The 16,268-nt window shown below is 31.3% G+C and overlaps 1 pseudogene; it reads left to right on the top strand.

The window, feature by feature from the left end:
* LOC111392567 overlaps positions 1-5,267 on the top strand; it is a 6,680-nt pseudogene extending 1,413 nt beyond the window's left edge.
* The last annotated feature ends 11,001 nt before the right edge of the window (positions 5,268-16,268 follow it).

Genomic DNA, 16,268 nt, shown 5'->3' with positions numbered 1-16,268 from the left:
TTTTTGCATTGCTTGATTGATTGGCCATAGGGATGGCAATGGGTCGAGTCGAGTCGAGCCAGCTCGGCCCTTTAACCCACAAGCTCAGCTCGGGCTCGGGCTCGTAGCGAGCCGAGCTTGAGCTTGGCTCGTTGCTCGGGGAGAGATTTTTTAAATTTTTTTGGGGAAATTTTCCCCCTTTTTTTTTTTTTTTTTGTAAATTTGCATATTTTTTGACAAGAGCTCGTGGGCTCAAGGAGCGGAGCAGGCTCGGCTCATGGGACTAAGTCCCCTGCTCGGCTCGAGCTCGGGCCCATCATTTGACAAGCCCAAGCAGCCCACGAGCCGAGTTATAACGAGCCTAGGGGCCGAGCGGCTCGTTGACATCCCTAACTGGCCGCTTAGGTAATTAGCACTAAATGTTTGTGTGTTTGTTAGGTTTTAGTTTCTCCTCACCCTGCTATTATTGAAGAGCGACTGGCTGTTCAACATGATGAGATCCAAGGTCTGCTGGTAGATAACCATAGGTTAGTTGCAACCCATGTTGCACTTAGATAGGAATTAGAGGTTTCCCAACATTAGTTTCACTGACAGATAAATTTTGTGTATTCATTGCACACAGAAAAGGAATTACGGATGAGGGAGCTTTGTGAAAAGTCTGTTAAAATGGAAGATGAGATTCAAGCAGTAGATGGTATGAGGGCCGAGCGTATGCAAGTTTGATATTAAGGAATTAACTGCTGCAAAGCGAGAATTGATGACTCAAGACTTGGCAAGAGTTACCTTAGATTTGCAACAGGTTCTGGCAATTAAGGCAGAAATTGACAATTCAGGTCATGAGCTTGAGCATGTAAGGTAAGCACCACAAGTGCAATTCCATTTTAGTTCCTCCAAGTCTTCTATATTTAAACATTTCATTGTTGGTTTTTAGAGGTGTCGTTGAATATGAAAAGAAAGGATTTGCAGATTCCTTTGAGCATGGTAAATTGATGGAGAATAAGTTAATTTCAATGGCTCGAGAGTTGGTAAAACTACGTGCAGAGATGGCTAATGCAGAAAAAAGAGCCTGTGCTGCTGTAACATTTGGTAATCCGGGTTTTTTTTTTCTCCTAAGGGTCTATGCCTTTTCAAGTTGCAAATAGTGTGCTCAAAGGATTTTTTTTATTGAAAATCTGCCATAGAATTTTGGTGGAGGGTTTGGGGGTTGGGGTGGGGCATTAGTTTGGTAGGGATCGGTTTAGCTATCTTTTTCATTCCCGTTTATTTTATTTTATTTACTTATATATGTATAATAGTCATTTAATATAAAAGTAACTTTTTACTGGTCAAATAAATGAAATCAAATGAAACGAACCATTAGTGTACAAAAACCAATAGATTGAGGAGGTCAACGCCAAGAATGGAAGAATAGTGACCATTTGCATATGGAGGCCACAGGTTAGGGGCCATTTGTTCAAAACTCCCCATATAGCCCTATTTTCCGCGAGTGATAACTCTTCTTTTGTTTTGTGAACGAAAAAATGGGAAGAAAATTTGCAATTTAAGCTATAAAAAAAACCAGTGTTAGCATTCCTTTCCTTCAGTCACCAGAAAATACAAGTTGCAATGTTTGTACAGGGGGAAATATTTCGTCAAATACAGTTGCACTACCCAATGGTAATTGCTTAAAAGCCTCTATAGAAGGACCAAGTTTGGTCAAGAATAGTGGATGTGCTGATACCATATTAGGTAGTATGCCTATGCTTTCTAATGACATGGTTATTTGATGGCATGTTTACTATGCAAGTATTTTCCAGAGTTGTGATTCTAGCATATCATTTAGACAAATAAATATAAAGGTTGAACCCCAACCTTGAGGACCCCCACCATCCCGCCCTTAGAACTTTGTGGGGGAGGTAAATCGCGAAATGTGCCCCAGCAGGTCAGGGAACAAGAGCTGCATGTACACTGCGCTTATAAGGAATCCAATTTCATATCTCAAGAATCGAACCCCTACACTGCGGCTGCCAGCAAGGCGTGAGATAACCTCACTCCTGTCCTTTGCACTACTGGGCTATTCCCCGAGGAGCAAATCAATATGATATGCGACAAAGTTGCTCTTATTAAGGGTGAAAAAATTTCAAGAAATTGTTAAGAGCTAGAGTTTTAAATGTTTCTTGATCTTCGATCAAAATTTATTACATGCTTTTTATCATATGACGAGGCTTTTCTGGTGCTTATTGAGTTTAATTTATTAAATTTTTCCAGTCACGGGGTTTATTGCTTTCGCTTTTAGAACAACCTTGAGCTCTTTGATTATCATGTTGAATGCAACAAGGCACACAAAAGTGAAAAAAGAGAAAATGACATCGAGAAGGCCAGTTTTGGAACCCCTTTAATTTGCCGTTTCTGATTTCAAAAAATAAAAAATAAAAATAAAAATAAAAATAATTATTATAACAGGTTCATTTGTTAACCATGGAAAATAAAATCTTCACAGAAGCATGGCTGAAAACCTGGAACATTCTGAACATATTGAGAATATGAATGTAGTATCTGAACTCAAACATGTTTGTAATGAGTTCTCTTTATTTTAAAATTTACACTCAATTGAGTATCTTAGTGCATGTTTGGTTGGTTATTAAATTATAACTTAAGTGATATAACATAAGTGATTAAAACTTTTGCATCCTAATGAATTTGTAGATAATAAGTGTGTAGTAGTTGTAAATCCTACAAAATATATGGATAAAAAGCATGTTTGACCATAAGTAATTATAAAATAATCACCAACCAAAAATGCAATTTTTTTTAATTATAATTATTTTACCATTTTCTTTAGGTCTTTGAGTTTATCTTTTGATCTTAATTTCAAAAGTTCTTCAGATTTCATTTTGTATCCTATATTTTTTCTATTTCGTCACACCACAATTTATTATATGTTGAATCATCTCATCTAAATGTTTAAAGAATTAGATGAAAGATATTCGTCTAAATTTGATCTTCACTGAAATTTTTTGCTTGTCATTGATGTGAACTATATTACAAAGTCAGCGGCGGATTTAGAAAAATATTCGGGACGGGTTGACATGCCCAAAATAATAATAAATAAATAAAATCACACATAAATTTATTTTTATTATTTTTTTTTTTACTTAAAATCTTTTTTTTAATTAGCATTTGGGCTGGACGGACGGGCTCTAGCACAGCCCCGCCCGGCCCCTACTAGGATCATTGCTTTATGCTTTTAACCTTGTAGGACCTCAACCTTCTGAGTTATATGGAACATATACATGGAAGATCAAAAGTTTTCACAAATTAACAAAAGAGAACTTTGAAGTGATGTATTTGAGGCTGGAAGACATAAATGGTCTGATGCTTGGGAAAAATATGGTTCTAAAATATCTTTCTTTGCTTGTCATGCAGTTATTGCATAACCATTGGATTCCTATTTATAGAAAACCATAGGTCATCTGTGCTTAATCTTGAGTTAAAAATTGATTTAGAAAACCATACTGGAAAAAGTAGGTTCTCCCCAGATAGTAACAAAAAGTATATAATGCTTTGAATAATGTTACCTCAAAATATGCAAGAATGAAATTGTGCATAGTGCAAAGATATTTCCATTAATCAAGAGACAATAGATACTGGTGTATAATATGAACAGGGAGCATATTATTTTACTTATTTCATTCACATGCTGCTATGATCACTTCATTAGCAGAGAAGAGACCTGATGTTGCAATAAGAAACATGAAAACCAATCTAGAAATCCAAAGAAAAACCAATTTTTTTTACCTAATAGGTGAACTTTGAATACTGGCCGAAAGAATGCAATTTAGAGAACTTATGAATATTGTAATTGAGAACAAGGACGGAGCCAAGCATTTGGTTTTGTGGGGTCAAAAATTGAAAACAATGTCTAAACTTGATATTGATAATAATTTCTTTTGAACAAGCAACATATATCTCCTTGGAAATCACAATCACCTATCAACTAAAATATACAAATGGAGGTTAAAATGCATTGTCTAATCTCATAACAAATCAAAATTTATACTATGGACAATGGACAAGCTTAAGGGAAAATGAGGTCACGACCATAGAACTTCGAAACTCATTTTTAATATCAAGATAACTAAGGCACAAACTAGAGTTTAGAGACTAGAGATTAAAGGACAACCGGACAAAGATACATATTAACATATATAATATATTTTTCAAGTTTCAACAAGCAAAAATGCACTTGCATATCTCAAATTTAAAAATGAAAAGCAACTAATTAAAGGAAGAACTAAAGCTACATCCGAATCCAAGTAATACATGTTTGCTAACCTAGATAGAACTTGGAAGAAAAACAAATGTCAAAACGAGTAGATGGTACATTTGTTATCTAGATGGAAGAAAAATCACAAGATTAGTACAAGAAAAGAGAATCTCAAAATATGAATTGCGATTTGGCGATCTCTTTGTGTTGATCGATTCTTTATTTTCTTCTCTCTTTGGGACTTTAGGGCAATGGACGGTTGTTCAAGACTCCAAATACATATGAAATGATGAAAAACAAAGTTTTGGTAACGGGCAATGGGCTTGTGCAATTGGGCAAAGTTATTTTTAATTTACATAAAAAAATAAAAAAAAAACTTTGGCAACACATTTGAATAATTTACAGATTAAAAAAACAAAAGAAATTTTTGTGGGGTCAATTGACCCCATGTGGGTCCGTCTATGAGTGAGAATCTGATTTGAATGGTTGGCTTGTGAATTTGAGAAATTGTTGCAAATGCATCATCCATCGCAAATGAGCTTATTTTGATGGATTTTTTTACCTCCAAATTAGTTTCTACATTGACAGTTCCCTAGTAAGACTGTCAAAGTAGCGCTTGATAGTATCCAATGAATGTAACTAATGGAGCAAAATTATATCAGCATTTGATTCAGCCGATCAATTTGAAAATGTAATGATATGCAAGTTCTTTTTGATTCCCTTGTGTTCGTTTTATCTTGTATGAATATTTTAAGTTTTTTACTTGGCAGTTGATTTAATTCTTGATGCAGCCTATTGTAGTTGTGCCATCATTTATATGTGCTGATGCATTCAACAAGTTCTTGCCATGTGCTATGGGATTTGTTGTGGGGTACATGATTTGGATGGTAAAGTTCAATGAACTCTTAGCGTCAAAATTAGCAAACGATGAAAGTGAACACAACCATTGAATGACTTACGGTGTTCTTTTCTTTTTAAATACAAGGAAATGGAGATAGCAGAGAAGTTAGATGAGTTGAGTTTGATTAGAGTGATCATATAAAATTCATCATGATTTTGTATTATTGGCAATTGAAAGTTCTGTCACAATTTTTAGCATGCAAGAACACAACAGCGTTTGTGGAATTTCATTCTTTCTTTTTTTCTTTTCTTTTTTTTTTTTTTTTTTTTTTTTTTTTTTTTTTTTTTTTTTTTTTTTTTTTTTTTTTTTTTTTGGAAATGTATTGGATTTTTAGGTACTTCAGAATTTTGGATCTGGATTTTGTAAGGATATTGTTACATTTTGTAGTCAATTAGTAATAATTATTGGAGTTGTTTGATATTGTTATCTTCTATCTTGTTTTGTGGTTGATTTGTATAATTCGCTCTACAAATAAAAAATAAAAAATTTTAAAAAAATATGTAAAATGACCCACGGCAACGGTCAACAAATTGTTGCAAAAAATAAGAATGTAATCATAGACAACAGGAAAAAAGCGTTACAAAAAGGTTATTGGCAACATTGAAAAAATGTTGCGAAAAAGTTATTCGCAACACTTAAAAAATGTTGCAAAAAAGGTTATTTGCAACGCTTAAAAAACTTAACAAAAAGGTTATTTGTAACATTCAAAAAACGTTGCAACAATATTATTTGCAACGTTCAAAAAACATTGCAAAAATGTTATTCGCAACATTTAAAAAACTTTGCTATATCCTTCAACTCTACGACAACATTGAGATTTGCAACATATGTCCAAACATTGTAAAAAGACTTTTGTCAACATTTTTTAACATTGCAACATGCTATTTTTGTTGGAATGGATTTAGATTCATCTATCTCTTCTGCCAAGGCTTATCACACCCATGAATGGCACTAGAGAGTGTTGCTAATAAGAGCATTTTATGCGCTTATTCAGACTTCTATTCTTATTTAATTATATATAAATTGAGCGATTATCTACTTAGTTTGTGTATATTATGTAAATTATAGGACAATCCCAACTTGGATACAATTTATATGAAAAGAGGTTATTTGGAGCTTAATTGTAGTTGATTTGAAACAATTAAAGTTAAACCAGATTGCAAGAGATCAATTGTAAGATTAATGAAGCATTCAGTAAAAAAAATTCATAAGTTTCCAGAGTTAAATTCGACATTTGAAAAGTTTGAGGATTAAATAGCAAACTTCAAAACTTGTCTTGGGTCAACTATTATGATTAAAAGAAGATGGAGGAATAAAGTTACATGAGAAAATGAGTTCAATTGAAAAAGTAATTTGTTTCCTTTTATTTCTTAACCTCTTTGATATAAACTAATTTGAACTCTTTAGTAGAAACCAATTTAAACTCTTTGGTGAAAATCAAGTTGAACATGGATTTTGCATAAATACTTTCCATAAATACGTACATACCTTAGTCCAACAATTAAATGGGGCTTGTGGAATTTTATTATATACATATATTCAAGCCAAGGCCTAGATATCATTGTACATATTATTCAAGTCAAAATGAGGAAAAAAAATCAAGAAATCAATCAAGAAGCTAGGATTTCACAAGAACGGATGGATTCTTGGTGCAAGATCTTCATCTTTTTCTCCTTTTTCCTTAATACCCGGTTATGTACTTTAATTCTTTCCTGTTTTATTCTTCTTCCATGATGTGACATTGAGTATTTAGTTAGGATGAATGATTGTAACTCAGTTTTGAACCTTAATTTTAATTAAAAAGTTTTAAATATCCAATTGATTTTGTGAATGGTTTTTTACTTCTGCTTTTAAAGCTTGGATTAATTGGCCATTAATTCATTAATTTCATGAACAATAATTACGTAGAGATGCGGATTATTTGTTTAGACTACATAGTAAAAGTTGGTAATTAGTATAAAATGTAGAGAAACTTATGCTAGTTATTGCAATCAATATATGAATTCTTAAAAGGTAAATGCGTTTATCTAAGACTGATTCACATAGAGATATGGAATTGAATAAATTAAATAGACTCAATGAGAACTCAGAGGCATAAATTGAATACATTAGAAGAATTAAATCGGGTAAATATTGTCGATTGTATAAAATATGGTAATTGAGATTAAGGGGATAGCTATGGTAAAATCATGAATCCTAACACTTAAACCATCATTTAAAAAAAATTTACTTTTATTTGTTTTAGTATATTAAAAGAGAAAATCACAAAAAAGAAAAATAACTATTTTATTTGTTTTCGATAAAATTCAAGTCGGAAATAATTGAACTAATTGTTAAATAGTAGTCCTCGTAGGAACGATATCCGAACTCGTAGTCCACTTTGTTACTTGTAACAATCAATACGCTTGCGGGATATAAAAATCGACAAGAAGTTTTTGGTGCTATTGCCATAGACTATTTTTATTTAATATTGGTTTTAATTATTTCTTGCTTTTGTTTGATTTTTTTCAATTGCTCTACTGGTTTTTTTTTTTTTTTTTGGTTCCATTGACTATGAATGTAAAAAAAGCAAGAGGTCAAAATTTCACAATGATTGATTCCAATTTAAATGAAAGTAACATGCTTTTTGGAGAATTCATGTTCAGAAAAGAACTTAAAAAGTGCAGATACAATCAACCTATCGTATTTGGTAATGATTGTTTTCTAGAAGGGATTAAATATCAAATCTATTGTTTATGAAGAGACTAGACCGACTTGTGAATATTGTGATGCATCGCATTACACTAAAAATTGCTTGTTTTTGACAACTCGTGAGGAGGTAAGAAAAGCTATCTTCGATGGGAGACATGATTATGCAAAAATATAAAAGAATAGAAGATCAAATAATTTTGGACAAGCCAAGTAACATGATTATGGATGATCTCTTCATTATTCAACCCAAGGAACCAACTAAAGAAGAAAAACATGTAGAAATCAAGGAATTAATCATAAAGGAGCCAAATGAATTAGTGGTAGTGAAAAGATGGGATTAGCCTTCAAACCTCCAGCTTTATTGATTTTGTGACTAAAAAACGAAGAGAAGATTAAAGCAATCTTAGTTGAGATCGAATCAGATAATTTTGACAAGTCATACCATATTCAAGAGGCAAAATAATATATTGGACGACGTGCGAAACATGGTGCAATGACAATCTACACAAGCTAAAGAAGACCTCCAATGTTCTATTCAAAATCCCATGAAAAAATCCTTGTCCAAAGTCGAGCTTGCGACTATCAATCAAGAACTAATGGAAAGTAACCCATTTTTCTAACCCTTAATGCTTTAATTTTGATTATTACGATTGCATTTAGTATGTAGAAATGTTTGAATATTTTTTAGTTGAAAAACTTCTAGTTTTAAATTTATTTTTTTAATTTTTAGGTTCATCATTTTAACACATTTGTAAAAATAAAATAAAAAATAATTAAATGATTAACTAAATTAAATTATTATAGAAACTTGGCAACAGGTGTCCCGGCGCCACTCCCACCCCACCACCTTTTTTTTTTCTTTTCTCTTTTCTTTTCTTTTATTTCTTTCATTCTTCCCTTTATTCTTTTTCTCTTTTCTTTTCTGTTCTTTTTGTATTCTTAAAAAAAAAAAAAAAAAAAAAAAAAAAACCCAATTTTTTTCCTTTTTAAAAAAAAAAATTTTTTTTTTTTTTTTTTTTTTTTTTTTAAAAAAAAAAAAAAAAAAAAAAAAAAACCCGAATTTTTTCACTTATTAAAAAAAAAAGTTCTTTCTTTTCTTTTCCTTTTTCCTTTATTTATTTTTCTTTTTTCCCTTCTTTCTTCTCTTTATTCATTTATTATTATTATTATTATTATTATTATTATTATTATTATTATTATTATTGGTCAAAACTAGCTTACAATCATCATTCCTATTTAAATTAGCATAAATTCACATGTGAATTATTGATAATTGTTTTTCTTGATTCCTTCTCAGGTATAATGGAAATATTTTACAAAATAACTAAGGTGATGCAATTATTTTCGCTAATTCAATATTTGTTCATGTTATATCATATTATACTGAGCACAACAGTCATGATAATTATTATGTATTTTTGAATTGCTTACATTGGTAGAATAGGTTGAATGAACTTAGGCTTTATAAACTGAGATCATGATTAAAAACACAACTACTTAACCAATTGAAAGGAATTGTTTGGGAATGGTTAATCCATTGTCAAAAACTATTTAGATATGTGTTAATTCCGTGTATGTAGAATATTTGTGTGGAATGTTTTTGGCTAACAAGTAGATAGGTGGTAACCATATACTAGAGGTTTGATTTCAATTATTTATCCAAAAAATAAAAGGCATTGCACTAGCAGTGGTACGTAGGAAAAAGATACCTACATGGTTGTGTGAAGCTAGTCTTCAGTGATCTGGCCCATTCATCAACAATGTTTAGGAGATGATCTACCAAAGAAGAAGACTACCTATAATGTAGAGTGAAAACTACCTTCAAAAATTAAACAAATATCCTAAAGAAGAAGAAGAATGGACATAAAAATATATATATATATATATATATATATATATATACACACACACACACACACACACACACACACATACCCAAGTGTGTTGAAGCAATGGCAAAACAACTATAGGCATTGTTTCTGTTTGACTAAGTCTTGGATACTTACTTTGAAATTTAGACTTTTGGTGGAGGTTATTATCCTTGTTGAAGCCTAGAGTGTGAAATATTCAAATTTAAAGAGAATCATCACGTGTTGAGATAGTGACTTTCATTGCTGAAACCCAACTAAATTTGATGGGAAAGGAAAACAATGTTGTGTGATCAATCTTAGAATAAACACCTTGAAAATGTGATTGGAAAACAAGTTTGGGATGTGCATCCCACGAGAGAGAAAGAAAATATTTGACTATTAAGGGTCGGGATATAATCAATTTAAAAATTTATGATAATTTGATTGACTATGACACACACACATACATCAATCAAGCATTGAGCAAGTAAAGAATTAGTTTTAGTGGTATTGCTTATAAACTTTTTGTGAAGTATCAAGTGATTTTAATACTTAATGTGAGTTCGGTAAAGTTATCTAATAAATTTATATTTTTTTTGTTTGCTTGTGTGTAGTAGATAGTCTTGCTCAGAACGAATAAGAGGTTAAGTTTTGAGGTATTTGATAAGTGCATTTTATGAGCTTATTCAGACTTTTATTCTTATTTAATTATATGATACGCTTACTCGGACTTCTATTCTTATTTAATTATATATAAATTCAGCGATTATGTATTTAATTTGTGTAAATTATGTATATTGTAGAACGGTCCCAATTTCATATAATTTATATGAAAAGAGGTTATTTGGAGCTTAATTGCAGTTGATTTAAAGCAATTGAATATTAACCGGAATTGGAAATATTAATGAAGCTTCGATAAAAAATTAATAAGTTTCAGGAGTTAAATTCAACATTTGAAAAGTTGGAGGATTAAATAACAAACTTCAAAACTTGTCTCAGTTCAACTATTATGATTTTTGAATGAAAAGGACTTAAATTACAAAATAAAGAAGATGGAAGAGTAAAGTCACATGAGAAAAGGAGTTCAATTGAAAAAGGAATTTGTTACTTTTTATTTATTAAACTCTTTAGTAGAAACTAATTCGAACTCTTTAGTAGAAACAAATTTAAACTCTCTGATGGAAATCAAGTTGAACAAGGATTTTGCATAAATCTTTTCTATAAATACATGCCTTAGTTCAACAATTAAAGGGGGCTTGTGGAGTTTCTTTATACACATATATTCAAGCCAAGGCTTGGGAATCATTGTAAATATTATTCAAGCCAAAAGGAGGGAAAAATCAAGAAATCAATCAAGAAGATAGGGTTTCAAGAATTTCACAAAAGATGGATTCTTGGTGCAAGATCTTCGTCTTTTTCTCGTTTTTCCTAATACCCGCTGATGTACTTTAATTCCTTCTTATTGTATTCATCTTCTGTGATGTGTAATTAAATATTTAGTTATGATAAATGATTGTAACTCCGTTTTGAACCTTAATTTTAATTAACAAATTTTAAATATCCAATTGATATTATGAATTGTTTTTACTTCTATTCTTAATGCTTCGATTAATTGGCCACTAATTCAATGATTTCGTGAACAATAATTATGTAGATATGCGGATTATTTGTTAGACCACGTGGTAAAAGTTGGTAATTAGTATAAAATGTAGAGATACTTATGCTAGTTAATGCGATCGTTACATGAATTCTTAGAACATAAGTGCGTTTCATTAAGACTGAGTTACATAAAGATATGGAATTGAATTAGTTAAATAAACTCAATGAAAACACGAAAGGGGTAAATTGAATACATTAGAAAAATTCAATCAGGTAAACATTGTCAATTGTATAAAATTTGGTAATTGAGATTAAGGGGATAAATATGGTAAAGTCATGAATCCTAACACTTGACCATCATATTGAAAAAAAATCGCTTTTATTTGTTTTAGTATATTAAAACAGAAAATCACAAAAAGAAAAATAACTATTTTATTTGTTTTTAATCGAATTCAATATTAGGAATAATTGAACCAATTGTTAAATAGTAGTTCCTGCGGGAATGATATCCGGACTCATATGTCCACTTTATTACTTGTAACGATCCATACACTTGCGGAATATAAAAATTGACAACATTTGCGCATGTGGGTATTAAGGGCTTGAGCTGTTTAATGGATAGTGTGCATTTGTTGATGATTGTATGTCTCATTTATCATTCTTTGATCGTTGTGTGTTGGTAAGCATCATAGAACTTCTTTTTTCCACAGGTGTTCACAAAACAAAAGGTATATTTGAACATGTCCATTCAGGCTTGTGGGATCCTGCTAGTAATCCTGCCCCCAGTGAAAATTGGTACTTTTTGTCTATTATTGATGATTACATGAGAAAGGTGTGGGTTTATCTTTTAAAAGATAAATCTGACACTTTCCAAAATTTTAATAACTGGAAAAGATAAGTTAAGAATCAAACTCACAAAAGGATTAAATTCTTGAGAACTGAATGGCCTAAAGTTTTGTAATACTGAATTTGATAATATGTGCAAAGAGAATGGAATAACAAGGTATAAGATTGTTCCTTACATCCCCAGCAAATGGGATAGCGGAATGGATAAATAAAACTAAACTTGATAAAGTGCAATACATGATGTTATGTTCTGGTGTCCTAAAGTCATTTTGGGCCAAAACTACTATGACCGATTGTTATTTGATTAATTTGATTCCATCTGCTACATTGAATGGTTATATTCCTCATAAAAATCGTCTAGTTCTATGCTTAAAACTTTTGGTTGTGCTATATTTTCTCATCAGAGTAAGAGAACATTTGAACCTAGAGCTAGAAAATATGATTTTTTAGGTTACTCTGAAGGTGTCAAGGGCTACAAGTAATGTGATAGAAGCCGAAAAGGAGTTAAGATCATGTGAGTAGAGATGTCATGTTTAACAAGGTTGAAATGCCTTGTCTTAAGAATGAATCTGAACCTTTAAGTGAAGAAAAGCAAGCTGAAGAGAGAAATCAGTTGAAGGTGGAGTTATGAAAACTTAGCTCATTTGTTCCTGCCACCCCTAATGAAGTAGACGCTCAAGTTCAGCAACCTTAGGTGGAGAAGAGGGAAAAAGTAGTGATAAAGAAGCATCTTGAAAAAGAAAATCCCTTAGTAGACTATAATATAGCTAAGGATAGAGAGATGAGACAAACAAGAGAGCCTAGAAGATTCGAATATGAATCCGAGTTAGCTTTTGCTTATACCAGCTATGAAAAGATAGCTAATAGAGAGCCAAAAACTTTTGAAGAGGCAATGAAGAGTGAACAATCTGAAGAGTGGCTTAAGGCAATGAAAGAGAAAATGAATTTTGCTTTAGAAAAGAATCAAACTTGAGAACTAGCACCTAGGCCTAAGAATAAATTGACCGCTGATTGCAAGTAGGTTTTTAAAGTTAAGAAAGGTGAATGCATCTCATACTTAAGATTTAAAGCAAGGTTAGTAGCTAAAAGATATACATAGAAAGAGGTTGTAAAGTCCCATAAATTTTCATAGAATAGAATTAGTTATTTTATGCTATAGTTTTTTAATTCTTTAGAAAGTTGGGGGACTGAAGTGTTATATGGGTTAATTCAATTTTATTTAAGTCATTTAGATTTCAATAGAGCGAAGATAAGTATATCAATATTGGGCTAATTAATAACTCATATTTGATCATGTATATTAGGCCGAGAAAAAGTTAAATTGAATAAGTTGGACCCAAAATACCAGAGTTTATTGAAGTTGTTATTATTTGATTTTGATTTAAATAAAATATTGTATTTAATTAGGGGTGTGGCCACATGTGGGTTAAATGGAAAATGTTGATTTTGATAGGGGTTGGATAGGGGTGAAGTACCTTTTGTTTTTATAGAATATTTGTATTGAGACTTTTTGGGAGAACACTGCACTTTGCAGACTTTTAGATCTATCAAAATTCTATTGTCCCTTTCAACTTCAAATATTGTGCTAAAGTACTCTTTATTTACCCTAAAATAAAAAAAGAGAATAGATAAGTATACACGATACAAAAATGCCATAAGTCAAAAATAGAGATTTGGAATTTGATATTGGTTTTACCTTTCAAATTCATTTGATCTAACAAGGTAGGATATCAGGGTGTAGTTGATTTTTATCCCATTTAAATTATTTCTTTCATGTTGTCGAATTATTATGCTAATGGAAGTTAAAGATATGATATGATATGATATATATGTTATGGCTATCCAGTATTAAAGATATGAAATTTATTGAGTTCTTACCGATTTCTAAAGATATGATTACGGATAATATTTTTTACACATGTTTAAATCGTTTATTTAGAATTGCACCATTATTTTGTGTCCTACAGAGTATTCCTATATATTCACCATTTTCTCCCATTGCTCATAGATTAGATCGGATCATTGGTTGGCGGGCAATGAGATATAGTCGTGGTGCCAAGATTTATGGAACTCAATAAAAATAATCCGATGTGATGTCAACATGAATTTTATATTCACTATTATTTTAGTTTTATTATCACATGGATTTGGTTATTTAGGATTTTTATTTGATCATGCTTTCTATATGTTTTATTTATTATTGGTGGATCCAAAAATTTCGTGTTGTGATGTTTGATATGTTTATTTAATTATTGAAGGAGATTTTTAGTAACGATTTAAACTTTAAATTTTGGGTCGTTACAATTGGTATCGATTATAATGAGATTTTTTTCTCACCAGTTGTTAAATACACTACTATTAGGTCATGCTTGTACTAGTTGCACATTTTAACTGGAAACTTGAACAACTTGATGTAAAAACTTTTTTTCATAAGCCAATCTTTATGAATTAACCAAGATGTTTTAAAAACAAATTAAAACCTGATCATACGTGTTTCCTTAAAAGGTCTTTATATGGCTTAAATCAGTTATCTAGATAGTGGTATAAAAAATTTTACTCTTTCGTACTCACTATAGAGTTTCAAAGCAGTAAGATTAATCATTAACTTTATTTTCAACATAATGATGCTAATAATGACCACGTGTTCTTAACGCTTTGCGTAGATGATATGCTCTTAGCTAATTTTTCACCGAATTGGATAAGTAGATAAAAACAAGGTTGAATGGTGAATTTGACATGAAAAATCTAGGTAATGCTAAGAGATTCTTGGGTATGAAAATTTAAAAAGATAGGTCAAATTTTGCTTTGTTTTTGCATTGGTCTCCTTATGTTTCAAAGGTGTTGAAATGATTTGGCATGCATGATTGCAAACCTTTTACATTACTTTTAACTAATCGCTTTGCATTATCTAAAGATCAAGTTTGATGTAATGAAAAGGAAATAGAATACATGAATAGTGATGTGATCTAAGAGTCGAGCCCAACGAATGCAAGTCTAGGACGAGACATCGAAGGTGGACAGATGATGTGTTCGAGGGCAAAGCGGGCAAAACAAGTGATGGGATTACTTGTTCGATCCATAATTGATGAAATATCGTTCGTGGCACAAAATGGGACAACTTTCATGTTGGGGTTGAAAGCGAAATCAAGTTGAATTAATTGGATATGAGCAGACGAAGTTGGAACAAAAACAGAGAGCTGTGCAATTGTACAGTACATTTAATGATATGGTCGCATGGTGGCTAACCGAAACAAAGTTAGGTCATTTCAATTGAACATTGTGACCGCAACAACTACTACCATGAGGTCGCATAGAAAGAATTTGAGGCCAAAAGTTTCCTTTTCCGTGACTTTCCATGTTTTATTAGAATTCTAATTTTGATTAAATTCTTGTAATCTTAGATAAATATTTTCCGTTTTCTAATAGATTTTTAGGGCTTTTGAGACTAGTATAAATAAGTTATCTTTCTTCATTGTAAACAACATTACATTATTACTTTGAGAGAATTCAATAGCAAGGTTATTTGCTTTCAACTCTTGTTTTTCTTTGAACACTTTGAACTTATGAAGGATTACATTCTTGTGGCGTTCTCAAATCCGGGTGCAGGACTTTGATCGTGTAATCAATGGGTCTTTCAATCACCATTACTGTTAGGTTTCTTGGTTCACTTTTCTTGAGTTCAAACTCAAAAAAATTTAATTCGACTTTTATGAGATTCTAATAATCTAGTTGCGGGTTCCGTAGCCATAGTTGCTACACGGATTCGCATCAGTTGGTATCAGAACACATGCTCCAAATTAATAGGTTATATCTTTTTATTTTTCTTTGTAAGTCTTTGTTCTTTGTTTCCGCATTTTTTCTTATCTTTCCTTGTGTTCTTTATGAATCGTTAAGTTTGAGTCTTTTAATCCTTGTTTCCTTCATTTCTTCCCCACATTCTTGTTTGTTTTTCATTATTTGAGTCTTAACCCATTTCAAAAAAAGAAAAAGAAATAGAAAAGAAAGAACCCAAAAAGGGAAAAAAAAAAGAAAAAAAGGAAAGAGCTGGAAAAAAAAGAAATTATTATTGTTGTTGTTCGATTTACTACCAACATCTTTTAATTTCTCTCAAGTCAAGTTTATTGTTTTCAATCAATTTAGGAGTCTTTGTCAATTA

Source organism: Olea europaea, unplaced genomic scaffold (assembly GCF_002742605.1).
Source record: "Olea europaea var. sylvestris unplaced genomic scaffold, O_europaea_v1 scaffold940, whole genome shotgun sequence".
Lineage (NCBI taxonomy): Eukaryota > Viridiplantae > Streptophyta > Magnoliopsida > Lamiales > Oleaceae > Olea > Olea europaea.
This window is presented reverse-complemented; position numbering and strand designations above follow the sequence as displayed.